Genomic DNA, 20,099 nt, shown 5'->3' with positions numbered 1-20,099 from the left:
CGGGACTCGAACGGGCAACCTTCTGATTACAGGGTTCACTTCCTTTCCCTTGTATAACCATGCAAGTGACAAATAAACTCTTTGAACCCTGAAAAAAGGAGTCAATTTGATTCAGGGACTTTGTGGTCACGAGACTACCTCCTCTTCCAGGCCACCACTGCCCTTGTTTATGTTACTTCTTGTGGTGTAACACTAGGCATATACACACACACACACACACAATTTTTTTTTGCATGTATCATTTTAGTATACACAATAGTCCATCTGTATATATTAAATTAATATACGTGATATACATACGGGACTGTATATAAAATGATTATAAATACAAGACTAGCCCCCTTTTCTCAAGTAATGTTTAGTATAGTATAGCTAATATAAAGTTTTAAATGCAGTCAGTTCCGGAAGTTTTAAATGAATTTTCTTTGCCCGCGTACTGTTCCCAGACGCTGGCGGGAATGGCTCCACCCCTCCGTGGTTATCGGCAGTGCACTGGCCACCTATTTCAGCGGTGTGAGCCATGCACGTGCAGGTGTGCAGTGTTAGAACGTCTGTCCTTCCTGGAACCTTGCCTGTGTAATACCTGTTGTATTGTACTAGTGAGCCTGTGACCTGCAAGTCTCCTTACGTGTACCACTGTGATCTCTCAGATGCCAACATGATGTGACATGTAACCATGCAAACGCATTGTATGTTTAAAGTGAAAGCGAAGTGATCGTCATTGTGATGCACAGCATACACAGCACACGGCGACACAACAAAATGTGCCCTCTGCATTTAACCCATAACCCTGAGTGCCCGGGGAGCAGTGTGTGGGGACGGTGCTTTGCTCAGTGGCACCTTGGCGGCACGGGATTCGAACTGGCAACCTTCCGATGAAGAGTCCGCTTCCTTAACCGCGAGGCCAATCACTGCCCCTTATTTACTAGTCATACTGGATTTCTGTTTTATATCCTTCATAATGCCGATAACCATTCACTTTCCCCCTCATGCAACCCCTCAACACATCAACCAGTAAACCTTCACTACCCGCAACCTGTCTAACCGCACACATATCCCAGCTCGGTTCTCGGCACTCTTCCCCATACTCTCTACTCCTCCCATATACCGACAATCCTGAAAAGATTTGGCCAAAGCAAATATGTGTGAAGGTTCGCTATTTGTTCCATGCGCTTTACATGGATTCAGCGCCACCACTAACCGGAACGCCGACCGCGTGTTTTCTACCAGGTCGCGAACACACGTTCCGTCGGGCCGGCGGTTAACCGCAGGCTCCGCCGAGCAGACGGTGGGGACACACGCAGCACTTGCTTCATCGTGACGCCGAACACTTGCCCGCTTACCGTACAAGCGGCAGCCTGGCATGCAAGTGGCCCCTTGAGCCGGCGGGGTCACCTGACGCCAGCCGGGGTCACCGTATGCCGGGCGGTGGCAGGTCTGAATGTTCCAACGAACTGACGGCAATCGGAAGAGAGAGAGAGGACAGAGGTGGGCGAGGGGATGGCGGACGGTTTAATGGCCGAACTAATTTCTCTCGGCAAAGCAAATCAAGCTAATGCGGTGTTTAAAAAATACAATTAAACACGGTCTGCTGGTCGGGACGCTGCGGGAATTCCGTGTGCATCTGGATAGGCGATTCCGTTTAATTGCATTCATTTATTAAAGCGGTACATGTTGCTCCGGGGATTTGTAGCCCCGTGACTCCACAAGGACAGCGTCATTATGAAAATTATATATAAAAAAAAAAAAACAGCAGCTTCGTTCGGTGAATTACCTGCGCAACACCGAATCATACGGTTGGGCGGGAAGCTGGGCTGGAGGAGCAGCGGCTTGCGACATCGCTCAGGACCCCTTCGGTAGTGACATGTAGGGTGGTAGTAGCCTAGTGGGTAACACACTCGCCTGTGAACCAGAAGACCCAGGTTCGAATCCCACTTACTACCATTGTGTCCCTGAGCAGGACACTTAACCCTGAGTGTCTCCAGGGGGGGACTGTCCCTGTAACTACTGATTGTAAGTCACTCTGGATAAGGGCGTCTGGTAAATGCTGTAAATGTAAATGACATGTAACAGCTTGAAGGCCAGAGAGAGGGAAACCGGTATGAGCCGTCGCATCTATTCCAGCGGCTACTGAGATCTGGCTCCCTCCCGTAAATGTCACTGGTACTGTTTCACCCACATTTAATCAGGTGTATCTACCCCATTTGTATCTACCCCATTTCGGCTGAGGCATTATTGGATGAAAGCGTTCGGCAGAGATCGGTGAAAATCAGCACTTCTTGTCGTCGGGGTTTTTTTTTTTTTTTTTGGTACATTAATGCATTTTGCACTTCCGCCAGCGAAGGTTTCCGTGGAAAGAATAGGTGTGACTCAAGGACAGCCCCGGCCTGCGCGTCTGCCAGCGGGGCGTGGCGATTCGCCGAGGGCTTCGCCTATTTTAAGGCTGCGGCTCGCCCAGATTTAGGGCAGGCGGCGGGAGAGCCAGCCGGCTCCCGTGGCCCGGCAGCCCCCTGTGCAGGGAAACTGAGACGGAATAAAAACACGCGCTGGCTGTTCGGACTTCATGCAGGCGTCAGAGTCGTATTAAGGTGCCTGCACGTCCCGCATGTCAACAGACGTCACAGGAGTAACTTGACACTGACACACTAAACTGAGATGGCTGAACAAAGAAACCAAAGATAATCAAGCAAGATGACTTTTATGGTCAAATATGTAAAAAAAACCAAAATATGTCCGTATAACATTCGCTTTGAGGTGACGTCTCAGACTCGTAAGGTGCGCGGCTCAGAAAGAGCCTCCCCCACCGCCGCATTGTCATGAATGGAGAGCTGAGCGCCGCTTCTAAATCGAGCTTTTTCAGGTCAAAAACAGGAAATGGCTCAGTGAGCAGCCGGGGCAGGACTAAGCGAAGCAGGCTGCTGGGCGGCATCCACAACATCCCCTTTGTTCCCACCCCAGAAGCCACAGCCCTTGTCCCTCCCCTCCCCTCGCCCTTGTCCCGTCCACCCCTCCATTCCCCGTTATTTTTTCTGTCCATCTCTGTTTCTTTCTCTGCCTGCTTGACGCACCTCAATTTTTGTCTTCTCCGCCGGTCACATAACCACCATTAAAACGTTGGATCTTCGTCTAAAGCGCGTCAAAGTGGGGACGTGATCATTTGCTCTACCCCCACAGAAGCCCCCAACGCGTGAGTCAGCAGCTGAGTAATAAGCGGAGCGTATGCACGCACTTTGCGTGGGTAATCACTCGCAGGGGGTGAATCATCACAGCATGATTCGCCGTGGAAAAAAAAAAAAAAAAAAGCGCATCGTGGTGTCTGTGTAATGCCACTCACTAAACTTGCACAAGTGTTGAAAGATACCTGCTACGATGATGGTCCCGCGTCCCAGCTCTGAGCAGGTGCCTGGGCCTGAGGTTTAATGTTCAATATCCACGAGTGGAAAAAACACGCACTCTCTGCCATTGTGTGGCAACAGATTTGCTGTATTTATATCGGCCAGGGCAGTGAAAAACGATACCGCCTCCCCTCCGTCAGGTCTATTATAAACCACACAGTCGCGCAGACAAAGAGGCTGCTTGATTATAGTGCTCTTAATTACAGGGCTCTTCAGGGCACACTGTAGAGATGCACGGCGGTGTGGTGCCAGGCATGGCGGGGCCGTGCCCCCCCTTCTCTCTCTCTCTCTCTCTCTCACTCTCTCTCCCTCCCTCCCTCTCCAGCAAGGGTTCTTGGCACGCCTCTACCTCCCTTCACTCCCCCCATTATCTAATTTGGCTCATTAGCCATGCAGCCACCCATCAGCAGGGGGGTGTGTGAGCATGTTCCCTCATTTTAATGCCGTAATTAATAGAGACCCATTGCTGAATTTATATTTCATTACCTGCCACTCGAGACTCCGGGCACTGGGAGGTGAGGAGTTAAAGTGGCTTTGAAATATGACGCTGATTTGAGCTTTTTAAAATGTAATCTTTTATTTATTTGCCCCCCCCCCCTCCTGTGCGCGTTGGTGGGATAGTCACGGTGCCAGGGCACCGGGGCGAGCGTGACACACTTTCCTGAGCTGGTGAGAAGTAGGATGATGTGTGGAAGAAACGAGCCCAGCTGCCCACTTTCCCACTGCCCACTGTTCCACCCTGCTGAACACACACCTCCTCCAAGGGCTGTTTGAAAATATCGATACGGCAATACATTGTGATATTTTACGTGGTGATATTGTATCAATACAGGGACATATAACAGTGATTTTTTTTGTATATAAATTTAGTCTCAAATTTATCTGAAATATTAATGTAATGTGATCCACACAGATTGCACAAAGCATCTCTTTTTACATTTTCGGTGAACTGTTGAATATTGCAATATGTACAATATCACAATATATCATGATATAATCGTATCGTGACCCACGTAGTGAGATCCTTGCCAATGCACACCCCAACCTCCTTCTATGTGTCTACTCTCACGCAATCACACACACATATTTACATTGTTGTGTACATCAGACTAATTGCCATGTAATCCAGAAAGACTTTTCTTATATATCTTTATACAATCTACATATTTGTCTTGGTAGTGGTCTCCAGATGTCTGCCAGAGAGATCACATTTGTGATGTCCAGGATAAATTGTCCAGAATGAGAATGCATGGCATATGAGAGCTGTCAATATTCCACATTGACTCATCCCAATTTAAACTTAGTTCATAAAAACATCATTAAATGTCATCCTATGGGTCGCAGAAATGATTACATGCTAACAGAAAGGTCTCTTCATGATACAGATTCCTCCCAATGTGTTGTGCTTATAGAACCACAAAAATAGGGCCCGTAATTCAAATTACACATGCACACATCACCAAATATATAGCGCTCTTCCTTTACAAACACACACACACACACATACACATACATGCACATGTTCAAAATATGTACATGATTTTTCCTCCAACACGCACATTTAGCCAGACATTCACATACACGCCCCCTTTACAGCCATCATTTCATCTCAAGAATCAAGACGTAAGGCTGGCAGAATATTAACCTGTAAAACACTCACACACACACACACACCCACACACACTGGCCCATCGCATTAGTCAGGATCATGTATCACATATACAGCACACACACACAAATATCTGCACAAAAGGCTCCCTTCCTCACCACAGCTGAGGGCAGGGGTCACATGAGAGAGGGCCGAAGTGCAACAACTCCGGTCTTATCTCTGCAAAGACATGTTCCCGGGGTATTAAATGTACCTTGAGCACTAAGCACCCTCCTATCAGAGCTCCGTGAGAGAGTGTGCGAGTGCGAGCAGGGAAGCTCAAGGCCCCCGTTGGTAACCAGTTCACCATCAGAGCCACGATGACTCAACACTTCACAGCAACTGGAAACAATCGGAGGGATCTGGCAGGGTGCGTGGACGCGTGTGGAGGCTCAAAGCTGGTCGCCGCCACATTACAGACGGAGGAGGACAAGGGCGCGAATCTCGTACCAGGCTTTCGTAACTGTGCAAAAGTGATGAATAAGTAATTCTAAAAGAAGCCCAGCGTCCGGTAATGGCGGCAACACCGTCATTAACACAATAATGGCCAAAAAACCCCCATGACATTTATCACAGTGATCCTTTTATAGGCCCCCCCCCCGGCATTGTGGATTTGGCCTGTAAACCGCTGGAGTGCATTACACACAGAGACATAGTGGTGCCTGCACCGCCAGAAACCCCGAGAGCTTAACTCGGAGAACAAGCGCTGTTGTTTAATCCCGTCGTCATGGAATCACGCAGAACAATATTGATTTAGCACAAGGTTTGGAGATCTCTCTTCCATACATACCCCCCACCCCACCTCAAAGCCGTACCTCCACACACAAATACATACACACCCGATCCCAGCTGGACTAAAACCAAGACAGTAATGGCTGTGGTTTTGGAAGTGGACTCCTTATATGACAGCCCTCCATTCATCACACTGTTTTCCCTTTTCATTTCAGGCCTCCTGGCCAAAGTTCCAGAACAACTTGGGAAAAAAAAAAAAAAAAAAAACCTTTGGTACGGTTTATTGAGAGTCCTTTTTTCAATGGCTGAAAAAAAAAAAAGTTTCATATGAAAGAAGACAGACAAAGTTCCGGCTTTAACTTTAACTTTAAGCAGTCATCAGAGAGTAGGTGTCTCATTAAGTACTGTTGCCACAGAGAAAAGGACCGACAAGATTCAAAGTCAAAAGTATGAAATTAGAAGGCACGACTTCTGCACAAATCATTTGAGGTTGTGAGTCTGGATGTGCACAGATGCGGCTTTTCTCAACTAAACAAATTGCCCTCCACAGTCCTTGAACGGCAAGCACCAGTCAATAAAAAACAATATAAAAAAAATAGCACCGAGCGCACTGCTTCACGCTACGTGCGCGGCTTGTTTCCTAGTGTACGGCCAAACAAAATGGGCAGTCCTCTTCACTTGAAGATACAGACAACTGCCAAGCACTTCTTTATTGTTTTAGCCGTATTTCTGAACCCTTTGGCCATACACTAACGAACAAGCTCCACGTTCAGTTGGTCGCAGTGTCCTCAGCACCGGTTTGAAAGTAGGGCCCACTAGGACGGAACTAGGCGAAAACAATTAAGCGCACAGAGGCTCTTCGCGATCAGTCTGGCTGGCGTGTAGTTTCTGCTCACCAGCTGACCTGTTCAATGCGCATTCCTCCATTCTGGACACTGACCTTTCCTCCAGGCTGGGAAAGAGTTTTCCTCCTCTGGCCCGGGCCGAAGCATATCTGATTTTGCTTATCCCGCAATCCAGCAAGTTTTTGACTGATCTACACTGCAATATCTGCGCGGAGCTGCAAGCCTCCCCCCTGCTAAGCTTCTGCACCAGCCGCAGCAGAGCGGGCCAGGCTTGACGCGTGTGAACATGTGGACATGTGTGAAGAAAAAAGAACCAGGGATCTGAGAGAAAAACAAGCAAGATGAAAAGAAATCAATTTCGGCATCTCGTGCCCCTGGAAGCCAGCACCTCCTCGTTAAAAATCTGTAATGTCTCCAAACTGTGGGCTCCACTGGAATGTCTTGAATGTTGATTTCAATTTGTCTACTGTTTTCCCTCTCTGTCTCACACTCGCTCTGTTTTAAATTTTTGGCATTTTGTGGTTTGCCATTCGAGTTATTTCAAGTTGCTTGGTAAAACACTGCACCATTTGTCTCTTTCCCCCGCCGGCCCTGTAGAGCTCCGTCCAGGAGAATGTAGAGCCAGAGGTCACTCAGAACATCAATCATACCAATGTGAAAGACACCTCAGTCTTCTGGGCTGCGCCTAATGAAAAATGCATTCTGCAGGACAGACCGTCCGTACCGCTCTCTTTTCTGAGGAAAACTTTCACTCCGGGCAAAACCTTTCTTTGCTCTCTGTAGATGCAAAAATTCCTTCAAAAATCACATCAGAGAATTAGAAAAACGGGTCAGCCAAGGTCACTGCACAGAGCACAATTACTGTACAGTACAATTACTGTATTGTGTTACCTATGGGGTGGTAGTAGCCTAGTGGGTAACACACTTGCCTGTGAACCAGAAGACCCGGGTTCAAACCCCACTTACTACCATTGTGTCCCTGAACAAGACACTTAATCCTGAGTGTCTCCAGGGGGGGACTGTCCCTGTAACTACTGATTGTAAGTCGCTCTGGATAAGGGCGTCTGATAAATGCCGTAAATGTAAAATTACCTGTCTTCTATTTTATTAGACAGAACATAAATTTTATATAAATGCTGACTGTCGTCACCCCAGTATAAGCCATCTATCTATGGAGCTCCAAAATGTATAAAAATAATTACAACAATAATTAAATAATAAAGTGTGTGATTAGTTATTTAAAATAATGAAATTACAACATAATTAAATTGGTCATATTGAAATTTTTCACTATTTATTTAATTTGGGCACATCCCGTCTGAACCACCAAAGTGGGCGGGACTAATGCTGAACTAGCCTTGGTCCTTTCCAACATGGCACTACCATTTATGGGTGCTACAATTCAAGATATTGCTCAGAAATGTCCTCAAATAACTCTCAATTCTCTTAATTAATCCCTCCAGGTCACTTGGTGTCTATTCAGGTTCAGCATCCCCTGCTTTGATGCTAGAACCAATACAAAAAATGTTTTTGATCATGAGAGGGATGCTTGCTTGTACATTACTGTGACACGAACAAACTTTGAGTGGTACAAGATTTGAGACATAATTAACGATGTAAGCATGTATTACAACATCACAATTCACATCTTATCATTGGTGACATCTAGGAGGAAAGCAAAGCTACATCTAATAATCAACAGGAGTTCCTTGCATTTATGTCCGATAATGACATACATTAGGCACTTAATGTTTCCTCTGTACAGAGATATGTTTTGTGCAATGCAGAGCATTTGTAAATACAGAAAACTTCATAGTGACTTAAATATTGAAACAAACTATACTATTTTGATATTTGAATATAAAATGGGCGAACAAAATAACCTTAAAGACGAGATTAAAGCGTCTCCTTCTGCCCACTTCTCCCATCAGGTTGGCACGTGCTGCCCAAGGGTGCGCCTGGCAGCACCACAGACGGCAGTTGAGTTGAGCAGCCCTGGCATGACAAGGGGTGCTGTTTGTGCGTGCACACTGCCCGCAAGAGGGAGGGGGACCCCTGCGGCGAGTGCATCCACCGTGCCTGCTGCCCCACAACCCACCAGCCTCGCCACTCCATAGTAATAACCCCCCCCCCCAACAACATCAGGCTAGACCAACAGACAGGGCGTCACCAACAGCTGCCGGTGCGCCAATGCATCTTACAACAACACTATTCTGCGGGGCCTTGCATAAGAGACAGACTGCGGCACAATGACCCGCTCTGTGTTCTCGAGTCCAATTAGTATACTGGGGTCCAACAGTAACTTACATTGTATCCCCGAGAGTCGTTTTTCCACAGTGTGGTACGGTTTCCTGGAGACGCAGCAACACATTTTGTCCAATTGGTGCCCAACAAGACTTTTTACGGCTGGACTCTGTGAAAATGACCAGCACGCATTTCAACCGGCTGTGCCCCCCAGACTGGATTCGTGTAAGATGCATGGTTATTAAAGCGCAACAAAGTGCACTACTAAATACATCTCACCAAAATGCAGAGTTGGTTCGGCATTGGTACGGAACGTTCGACTGCACTTGTGTAACATTCATCCTCAGGTCAGCCTACTTCAGACATCTCTGTCACCGGCTGTGGCCTCAACCCGTGCTGGTACAGAAACAGCTGCTTTCTGTCCCCATTAAGAACTGGGGCAGTCCTCTCTTCTCGTCCATGGGCAGCCGTCTTGCTCCGTCACTTCCCGGCTTCTGGCCCTCTGAAGCGGGGTCTGTGCTACGGCCGCCGCATCTGCCAGTGATCCCAAGGAGGACCCTAACCATTTGTGGCGGGAGTGAACTGGGATTCATTTACAATGATGACTTTACCCTCACGTCGTTCTATCTACGCTTTCCCTCCCTCCGACCAGCCAGAGCCTTTAAGGGACCCCTCCCCATTCCCCCTCCCTCGGTAGCCCAGTGCGGAGGAGAAGCAGCTGAGCGGTCAGCGTGCTGCTGGATCAGCGCTGAGCCTGCGGGGTTTCTCCAGCCGAGGGGAGGTGAAAAGCTTCAGCCCTCACAGCTGTTCCCCAGGCCTCGGTCCCCATCACTCAGCAACCGAGAACGAAACAAAAGCACACGGACCCCCCCCCCCCCCCACACACACACACACACAACGTCCCAGGCCTCATCGCCTCCTCCTCACCATCATCATCCCCAATGCCCCCGCCCCTGCCCCGTGACCGGGGCTACCCCTTCTCTCTCTCACACACCCACCCACAGACATGCTAGACAAAGTGCCTTTGTCCACATTTGTTTGGCAAAATATATAGCTTGAAGTAACAGTGTTCAGGCACTCTGTCAAAACGGGAGCACAAATGGCGCAGGAAAATGGGAACTTTATGTTCCCTCGACACTAACAAATAATTAAGGATTTACTGGCATTAAAGTCCTTCTGACAGATTTTTTTTTTCTCCACAATTTGGCACAGTTTTCCCAGAATCCAAACTCTGTGCCCCAGCCTGAGGGTACGACAGGGGAAAATGTACACTCAGAATATGACATTATATTTTTGCTTACAGATGTGCGCTTGTAATGTGTAACTGATGCTTTGTGCAGACTCTTTTACACCGAAACTGAGACATAATCGTGAGAAGCTGAATAAAACGAAACCAGATTTCACCATGAACTTTGAACGATGAGCTAGAAACTCCTACAGACAGGAAGACACTCAGACAGATATTGACCTCAAGCACAAAGAGGAGACCTACAGACAGACAGTAAGCAGTGTTAAGGTGGCAGAACATGTCCCCACACCTCCCAAAGCCAACTGATGGGAGGTCAACATCCCCTGCCTGTCTTCATGTCCCGCTTTTATTCCTCTAGGCAAGATCCAGGACTGGCCGGAGGGACGGTATGTCTCGGCACAGACACCCAGACAATGGGTACAGGAGGGTACCCTGTAAAGAACTCTGCCCGCGGGTGATGCTGTGTGTCCACACAGAGGGACGTGGTCACATGTCAGCACCTCAGGTTCAGCCTCTCCCTGTCTGTCGCGTACGGCAAGCACCTGTCCCCACCACGCCGCAGCCATACAAGAGACAGAATGGTCCAACGGCACACAGACAAAACCTAATGCTCAGGTCATATCACAAACACCGCCTCCACGAAAGCGGCAACCGATGCCGACATTTACTCTTCTTCTCTAACCTTTTCACGGCTTGCATCGGTAAGTGAGACTTGTTTTAAGTAATAATACGGGGACAGCAACAGAGCCAAAAACGTGGCAGTAAACATTAACGTGTAAACCGCGCCACATCAAAATAGTTACACTTTAAATATCCGGTTCCAGGAACCTCTTTTCCTGACCGTTCTCCCCCCCAAAAAATGGCAGGGCAGCGATTTGGGGGAGCCTGGACAGCGTCGGGTGATAATGGACAGCTTTATAACGCGGGTGGAGCTTTTCTGTGCTCCGCACCACTGCCATAATGAGGGGGTGAGCAGCCGAGCGGACTGAGCAGGAGCGGACTGGCTGCCGTGACTGTTCGCCCAGGACCTGCCACACATCATTTTTGGGGCTCCGCCCCAGATGTGGCTCAGCAGCTGTGGCCCCCAATAAATTCTATTAGTCACCGGACAACTAAACAGACCAGTGAAGGTACCCAGAGATTAAAAAAAAAAATGTTGCCCAGTCACTTTTGTAGTAAGCATCAAATGCACAACTGCTATTCAACATAACTCAATTGAACAAATAAACTTATAGAATAATATACATTCAGTAAAATGCCATTCCTAAATATATTTTCTCAAGTAATTATGCTAAAAATGGTTACATACATACCAGGCCACCACTAACTGTAATAAACCATAGGTAGTAATTGTTTAGTAGAATGATTACTGTAGTGGTAGAAGCCTAGTGCCCTGAGCAAGTCACTTAACCCTGAGTGTCTCAAGGGGGACTGTCCCTGTAACTACTGATTTCAAGTCACTCTGGACAAGGGCGTATGATAAAAGCTGTACATGGAGAATTGGCAATAGCAATTGTATTATATCCTTAGTAAAGAGTTTATACATTGGGATTGAGAGATGGCAATAACACAGTATATGGTGTATTTACACCAAAAGGAAGTGGTGCAATTCTAGGTTTCTTTTGTGAAACATCTTGTTTTTGACTTTTTTTTATTGTTAATGAAGCCATGAAATTAGACATTTCACTTCATGTATTTATGAAGCACAAGCATCTTCACCAGGTTCACCGTGTGTCTTCAACTATGCAAATATGTACCTTGCTGCCAATTGAACGATTTATTGTCTGTCCAGTATCGTATCACCACGGCCCTGTTAAGTTTTAGAATAATTTATGGAGGTACCGCCAGGTCCATAAGTTTGGCCCTCTGAACCTTCGTACAGTGGGCAATGTTGCATGGCGCAGGCTCCCTGATCACTGTCCTCCAAGACAAATAATTTGTCTTTCTGAACATGAATTATTGAGCATAAACAATTCGGCACACGTAGAGATGGAGAGCAGGAAACATGGCACTTTCAGAGGCTCCTTTACAAAGCAAATGGCTCTGATGCACAGAGCTCAAAATCCCTTTATTCAGTGACCTGTTGCAGTCCTAAAATCGTTAACTACGGTTAGGGATAAATATATATTTTGTATTATACCATGTATAAGAACTCAGCTTCCTGCAATAACAATCTAATATCTATTCTAGCTAGCAGCATGGCGCTCAGGTGCTTATTCATCAGAATTCCCCTGCTCATTACTTCTGCACACATGAGGGCAGTGATACCACAGCCAGAGAGGAAATTAGGCGAGCAAAGGAAATGGATGGAGCCTCCAACACTATCCATTACACAGCAGAATAACACTCTGATCACTGCGCATTACACCAGGAATACACTAATTCCTTTTCACAGGGGGGTTGATTCACTGACGCGTGCTGTGAACAGTTATATGAAAGTGATTGTCATTGTGACACACTGCAGCACAGCACACGGTGCACACAACAAATTGTGTTATCTGCATTTAACCATCACCCATGACAGGCGCCCAGGGAGCAGTGTGTGGGGACGGTACTTTACTGCACCATCGGGATTTGAACCAGAAACCTTCTGATTTTATATATATGTGTGTGTGTGTGTGTGTGTAAAATACATATATATAATAAAAAACAACATAATCATAATCAACATTTTATATATATATATATATATATATATATATATATATGTGTGTGTGTGTGTGTGTGTGTGTGTGTGTGTGTGTGTGTGTGTGTGTGTGTGTGTGTATATAAAATGTTGATTTGTTATTAATGAAAGGTTCCACACGAGCGGAAGCTTTATTTCCAGCCTGTATATTAGAACTGACACAGATGTTGTCCCCCCGGCTGCCTCCGCTAAAATACCACTTGCGACAGTTTACACACACGGCGTAATGACAGATGGGAACTTGCACCGGCTCATGCGCACACGTACACGCTAGCTCTGTTCATTTCCGGGACGGTGTTTGGTGGGGCTGAATTGTATCATGTACCGCGTGCAACGGGACACTGAAGTGGTATCTGTGGAGAAATATCTAGGCCGCTGAGGGTGTGTGTGTGTGTGAGCTTGTGTGTTTATGTGTGTATTAGTGGCCTCGCTCCTCTGTGCCACTCAGCGCCGTGCCTTTGGAACTGACGGACTTTTTCTCCCTCAGGCCCTTCCTCCTCTCCGCTCCTCGCCCCAGTCTCCTCCTCTAAAGGTGGGCGTATGAAATATTAATGCTGCAGCACTGCTGACTGCAGGAGGGAGGGAGGGCCTTGCCGTGCATGTGCGCGTGCGCGCGCGTGTGTGTGTGTGTGTGGGTGCATGTGAGTCCCAGCCTTGCCTACACGGGCACGTCCGTTGCACCAGTGACACCCGATCCCTGCCTGCACTTTGCTCTCGTCCTGAAGCGGCCTGTGCCGCACGGAACCTGTTCCGCCAGCAGAGAGCTCCACAGCAAACCTGCAGATGTTCATGCAATGGCGCACACACACACACACACACACACACACACACACACACACGCGCGCGCAGGCTACATGCTTCTATATGCATGCTCTTATTACAGACAGACGGACATATGGACAGACCGCAGGGACGGAAGAGACGGATCGTCAGAAGGAGGCGGAGTCACGTGTCAGTGGTGCGTTCAGTCCACGGCGTATGTATATATTTGTTGGCAGGAGGATGTGTGCGGCGTGCGAAGGTGGCGTCTGCCAGTAAGGATGTCTCACTCAGACGGGCAGTGAAAAGGGGAACCAGCAGAACCAGCGGGGTGCAGGGCGAGGAGTTGACTGGAAGTCGTGGTGCACGTCCCCGGCTGGCCAGAGATCGCTACGTTCGCCGTGATAACAAATGCAGCGAGGCCTGTTCAGAATGCAAAGTTCTGAATTTTTTTAATTCAAAAAACAGTGACATGTCTGAAGCACTTGCGCAGATGCCACTTCCACCTTAAGTCTCGTGTTCATAAAGCAGCTCACGTCCGTAAGAAACACACGGCTGGTTAACACCCTTGTTTCTGCTCAGTTGCTCGAGGTACTACACTAATAGAATGAGTAAAAATCTAATACATGTGTCTGAAAACAGAGTACTACTACGAGCAGCGTGTCAGCATAATTAGCATGTGCTGCACGTGGACTGCAGGACCCAGGCAACTGGGACGCTACCCATAAGGCCGCTGTTCACCTTAATTCATGGCTAAACATCAAACCTGTTAAAGTGTCTCGAGTAGCAAATCACAAACACAATAGGACCTAAAAGTGAGATTTTCCCTCTATTGATAAAATGAACATTCGGTTGTGCAAAGTTACGACCAACTTGCTTTTAAAATGATGCAAACAGTGCAAACGGCAATGATGGACTGACCGCATTACACACTCACTGCATATCAACTGTTCCTTGTGCAACAACACAGAAGACGAAATGAATGAAGCTGAATTGCGCGGCCTGGCTGCCCTCGGTACGACTGGCCAGAGACACCGTGAGCTCCGGCCCCAGCACACAGCGCGGCACACGGCGGCCTAATCTGGATTATCAGCAAAATTAGATGTGCCAGTCTAATCCGCCATTGACAAACCCCGACCGCAGTCATTTGATAGCAGACCATTGGACTCAGGTCAGGCGCAGCGCCGAGGATGAGGGACATGTTTAAAGGCTGGCATGTGCTTTTTCGTCCTAGACACAAAACTAAGAAATGTTTATTTAAAAAAATATATGGATATTGGCATCTACATTATATATTGTATTCCTACACCAGGCTGCAAAGCCGAGGTGTATGCATGATTATTAGTTCCATAATCATTTTTAATAATCTTATTACAGTCTGTCACTTCAAAATACAACACGTCGAGCATTATGAGTTATTAAGGTTCGTTGACGGCGGCATCAGGACATTATCTCCCCGCTCTTGCAGAACTCGGTTATATAATGTAGATGTCGTGGAGCCCGGAGTCCGGATCTGAAGTTCGCGCCGCAACTTTTTACACCCCCCACAGGTACGCGCACACGGTGCCGTGGCCACCCTTCCACGCACACGACAACGGGCCGACCGCAGGCCGCGGGGACCGTAAAGAGAGCCGTAACTCACCGTCTCCGACGGACACGACCGGTCCGTGTGATCAGGGATCAGTAGCGACTCATGAACTCGACGTTTAAAAACAAGCCACAGGAACTGGAGGGGAGCGCGGCGCGCGTCCGGAGACGTCCATCAGCATCCGCCGCGGCCGCCCCGCGTCTTACTTCCGCGCCTCATCTGCGCCCGTCCCGGCGTCGCCAAGTCCCGGCCGCGGCACGGCCGGCAGCTGCGAGCTCCGGGTAGCAAGTTCAAGACATTTAACGTGATTGATGGGCTGTGCAGTGGCTCGGGGCGGGGGCGGGCCTTCGGCGACGAGCCCCGCCCCTCCGGGAGGCGGCAGCCAATGGGATCGCGAGTCGCTGGAACTCCGGCGCGCCCGCCGCCTGTAATTTAAAGCGACTCCGCTTTGTGTGTGTGTGTGTGTGTGTGTGTGTGTGTGTGTGTGTGTGTGTGTGTGTGTGTGTGTGTGTGTGTGTGTGTGTGTGTGTGTGTGTGTGTGTGTGTGTGTGTGTGTGTGTGTGTGTGTGAGATGGCGTACATCGTAAAGCAAGCCACACTCGGCCAACACGCACGTGCTGTCAAAAGACGCCCCAAACTCGCTGCGTCGGTTCTGGAAATCTGGAAGCCATTAAACCTGCACGATGCCGCTCGCTCGTTTCAACCGGTCAGGAGGAAGGAGGAAGGAGGGAGAAGAAAGTGGCGAGCTCCGGCGCGCTTCCCGTCCACCGCTCGGCCAGGAAATGGCGAGCTGGAGCACCAGTGCCCCGAAAAACAAGGCGCGATTTCCCCTCCTTTGAGACCCTTCGCTGTCAGCCACGGGGAATAATGGTGGCGATGAATACGATCGGACAAGCAGGAGTAGGGTGCTAGTAGCCTAGTGGGTAACACACTCGCCTGTGAACCAGAAGACCCAGGTTCAAATCCCACTTAATTTACCCCTAAGTGTCTCCGGGGGGGGGGGGCTGTCCCTGTAACTACTGATTGTAAGTCGCTCTGGATAAGGGGCGTCTGATAAATGCTGTAAATGTAAATGTAGGAGCGTGTGTGTGTGTGTGTGTGTGTGTGTGTGAGGTTAATAGAGTGGGCTTTCATAAAGGATAAAACTGGGGTTAGAGAACACACTCACACATTCATCTTTGTCTGACAGTTGGTTTGGAGGAAGAGCCTGCTTGAGTGGATCCTAGTGCAAAAGAGACTAGGCGACTGCAAACTAGACAGCACCACGTCTTACAAGGTCCAACAAGGAATATTATTTTCTGTCTCAATGCCTGCAAGAGACACGTGGAAACACAAATATACGAAAGCAATGACGTCAGATATTACCAGATGGTCTGTGACGACACTTTTAGATTCACGGGTGTGCTAATAGATTCGAGTCATTTCGGTATTTTACATAATGTTATTTTAAGAGCGAAAGACCAAGTGTGAAAAAAAACCTAATGGAATAGTGAAGGAGAAAAAATGTCTTAGAACCAACACAATAACTCCACCTAGTGTAGTAGAACAATCCGACATGATCTTTTCAAGCTCAAAGGTAGGAAAAAAAATATGTCTGCTGTCCATTTTACCGTTTTAACGTAAACGTCTTTTTGTTAAAATCCGCTGATTAACTCTTTCTTTTCCTCGACATTGGCGTCCTCTAGCGGCGGGAACTGGGCATCGTTCCGCCTGCAGTCACTACGTTGCCACGTCCAGTAGCTGGTGGCCAGTGGGTTTCAAACTCTTTTCTGTTTACAGAACCTCTCTTATAAGGACTGTACAATATTAACTCTACATCATCTCAGCGTCCAGTGGCCCTGTAGAGAAGAAAGTGATTGTTAGAGGCTCTTCCTGTGAACTACGTGAGCTCCTGCCCACATATCTCAGACCTGCGGATCACAGTCGGGGAATCACTAAGTGACTGTGTTTTCAATCAGAACATATATAGTTAGCAGTAATGGATTGTGGATTTTGGCCTAAACCAATTTCCAACAATACTTCTCCAAGGTGGCATTTCAGTAAATAGTTTAATTGACACTTCACGTGAAGGACACTTGCAATTGTGTCAATCAAAATATTTTTTTGTCATGTAATTGCACTTTGTCAGGCCTCAAACCCCCCAAGATAAGGTGACAATCCAGGGAGGAAAGTGAAAAAAACTTCTCACTATTTCCAACCTGAACAAAACTAAAACAGGGTTGTCGTAGTTGAAAAAAAGATGCGTCTCACAGTATGAACTTTGCCTTTGCGAGCTGCTGGGGTGGAAAGTGAACAAGTGGATCCTCCAGTCAGCTATATGCAGAATTTGAACAAAGCGGAACACGCGGCTTTGACCATTTGGAGCACGCGTATGGCTACAATTTAGAAACGGGGAGGGGGGGGGGTCACAAAACTTCACATGATTTACCGTTTATTGATTTACATGATTTATGATTTACAAATAACTTTTCTCCCTGTTGCTCCAGTCAGGATAGGTAGGCTAGTCCGTGTTAAAAAGGTTTGCTTGCGTCCGCCGCAGCGGAACAAACCGGTGATCGTACATCACATACACTGAAGCACGACCAAGCTGTGATTCGACCGGACTCGAAGAACTGTCGCACAAGTGCAAAACCGGTTCTAAAATTGCACAGTGCATGCCCATCTGAGAAACTTGCCAGCAGCTCAGTTACACACTCATAGCTGCAGTGAAAACAGAGCTGCTGCAGTAAATCTTGTCCATATTCAGTTTTGTGGGTTATCTATTATTTTCTTTCTCAACTTGTAAAAGTTTGATATAAGGGGGCAGCTCCGCCTCTTGTCCCAGCATAGAACCCATACACTTCTCACGGTTTTCAAAGTTATGTTGGAGTAATTAAAGGAAAACACAGTATGTACAGAACCAAATACTTCTGTTTCAAACAGGTAACATACTGGTGGTAGAACAATCTGATGGGTGTTTCTGAGCTACCACAACATACTACTTGTGGATTATGGACTGTATAATAGTATAATTATTATATAAACAAGTTGCACATCACATTTGTACAGCTAGCAGGTACAAAATATGCTGCGGTGGGAAATTCTGACAAGGTAGGACAATCCGACAGAACACCGCTCTCAAACCAAGATGGAGAACAGGTTGGTTGTAGCAGTGATTCCAAGTTGATTGTAATTCAACCGTATCATCTTACCACGACACCGCAGGGAAAACCTTGCATGCGTTGATGCGAACCTCGAAAGTGAAGTACACGCTGTCTGTTTAAAAGTAACATTGAGTAATGTTACATTGAGTAAATTGAATATGTCACCCACCCCTACGCTGTTTGACCTGGTTCTCCAACCATTTGTGTGATTTCTTGCTATCTGAAAGGCGCCACTGCCATCACCACGAAGGAGACTATGTATCTCGGTGGGTGACATGAATACAGTGTCTCCTCCACGGTGCACACACATAATCAGGCCAGGCCACCTTCTTCTAATATGCTCATTGCTGCAGTTCTGGCAGGCATGTGGCCTTCTAGCAGCTTCTCATTGTGCATTCTGACACCTTGGACAGCATTAATGCTTTCTACAGCTCTTCTGCGGGACGGAACCAGGCGCACCGCTTTTCCTTCCACCTAAATGGTTCTGTCATCAGTTCTGCTGTTGTTCTTCCTTTGGGTAGGTACTAAATACTAAACACGGGAAAATTCTAGCCCATGACTGACAGGTGAGACAATTATAACTGGTTTTAATAATTAGCGTGTCTTGTGTTGTCCTAAACTGCAAACAGCACGTCTGAAGGGCATTATTGATAATATCCTCTGACTTTAGAGCCTGTGTGTTTATAGACTGATCTGCCATAACATTATGCCCCTGTTTTCTCGGCCCTGCTAAGTAACACCAAGCCCCTCTGTGGCCCAGCACATGTCACAAAATGGATTGTGATCAAGAGAACTTGGAGTGTAAGTCAACGACTCAAACAAGTTGTTGTACATCTACATTTACAGCATTGCATGTTCATGTGACTCTCAGTGGTCTGCAGCCATGCAACCCCACTTGCAACAAAAAGTGAAAGTGATTATTTGCCAGTAAGAAACACCACAACATGACACACATCAAAATGGGACCTCTGCATGTAGCCCATCTCACACCGCAGCAATGAACAGCCGCGAACAGGGCCCAGGCAACTGTGGGTGGGGACCTCAATGGCACCTGTGACCTTCTTCAGCACCAGGCTACCACTGCCCCAAACTGTGATGCACGTCCTGACACCTTTCCGCTAGAAACAGCCACTGGTGTACGGCATTGTGTCTTCTGCGTTTCTGTCCGGTTGCTGGCTCACTTCCTTGGATCACTTGCAACCAATCCTGAGCACTACAGGATTAAAACATCCCATAAACCTGCAGTTTCAAAGTCATCTAATCTATTAGATATAATCAATTCGGTCTTCGTCAAAACCTTCTCATATCCCTACACACTTTTTGCCAGGTGCTGGTGTATTTTTTTTATTTAATATGAAAAGCTCACTTCATAAAAAAGTGTGGATCTGTTGACAGGACATGGCGTGAAGTTGGAGGTGTATAGTAAAGGCGCAGAGTACCTGCACGTGACATTGTTTACATCGTGCCAGGAAGGATCCAGGAATGTCGACCAAAGCAGCACCAGGAGCTCCTGAAATGTATTTTTACTGGCACAGTGATTTAAATTAAGAAAGCTACATGAACCCACTTAAAATGTAAAATCCATAAGTGTACTATGTAACAGGGTGGTAGTAGCCTAGTGGGGTAACACACTCACCTATGAACCAGAAGACCCAGGTTCAAATCCCGCTTACTACCATTGTGTCCCTGAGCAAGACACTTAACCCTGAGTGTCTCCAGAGGGGGACTGTCCCTGTAACTACTGGTTGTAATTCGCTCTGCACGAGGGCATCTGGTAATGCTGTAAATGTAAATGTAACAGACAGTAAAA

The 20,099-nt window shown here is 47.4% G+C and overlaps 1 protein-coding gene across 1 annotated transcript in view; it reads right to left on the bottom strand.

The window, feature by feature from the left end:
- sertad2b (SERTA domain containing 2b) overlaps nucleotides 1-15,429 on the bottom strand; it is a 19,876-nt gene extending 4,447 nt beyond the window's left edge. Inside the window, exon 1 of the mRNA XM_028990175.1 lies at nucleotides 15,201-15,429. The gene's annotated coding sequence lies outside the window, so the exon portion shown is untranslated. The remainder of the gene's footprint in view (nucleotides 1-15,200) is intronic.
- Nucleotides 15,430-20,099: the final 4,670 nt, after the last annotated feature.

The sequence above is a fragment of the Denticeps clupeoides genome, chromosome 8, assembly GCF_900700375.1.
Source record: "Denticeps clupeoides chromosome 8, fDenClu1.1, whole genome shotgun sequence".
NCBI classification, from domain to species: domain Eukaryota; kingdom Metazoa; phylum Chordata; class Actinopteri; order Clupeiformes; family Denticipitidae; genus Denticeps; species Denticeps clupeoides.
This window is presented reverse-complemented; position numbering and strand designations above follow the sequence as displayed.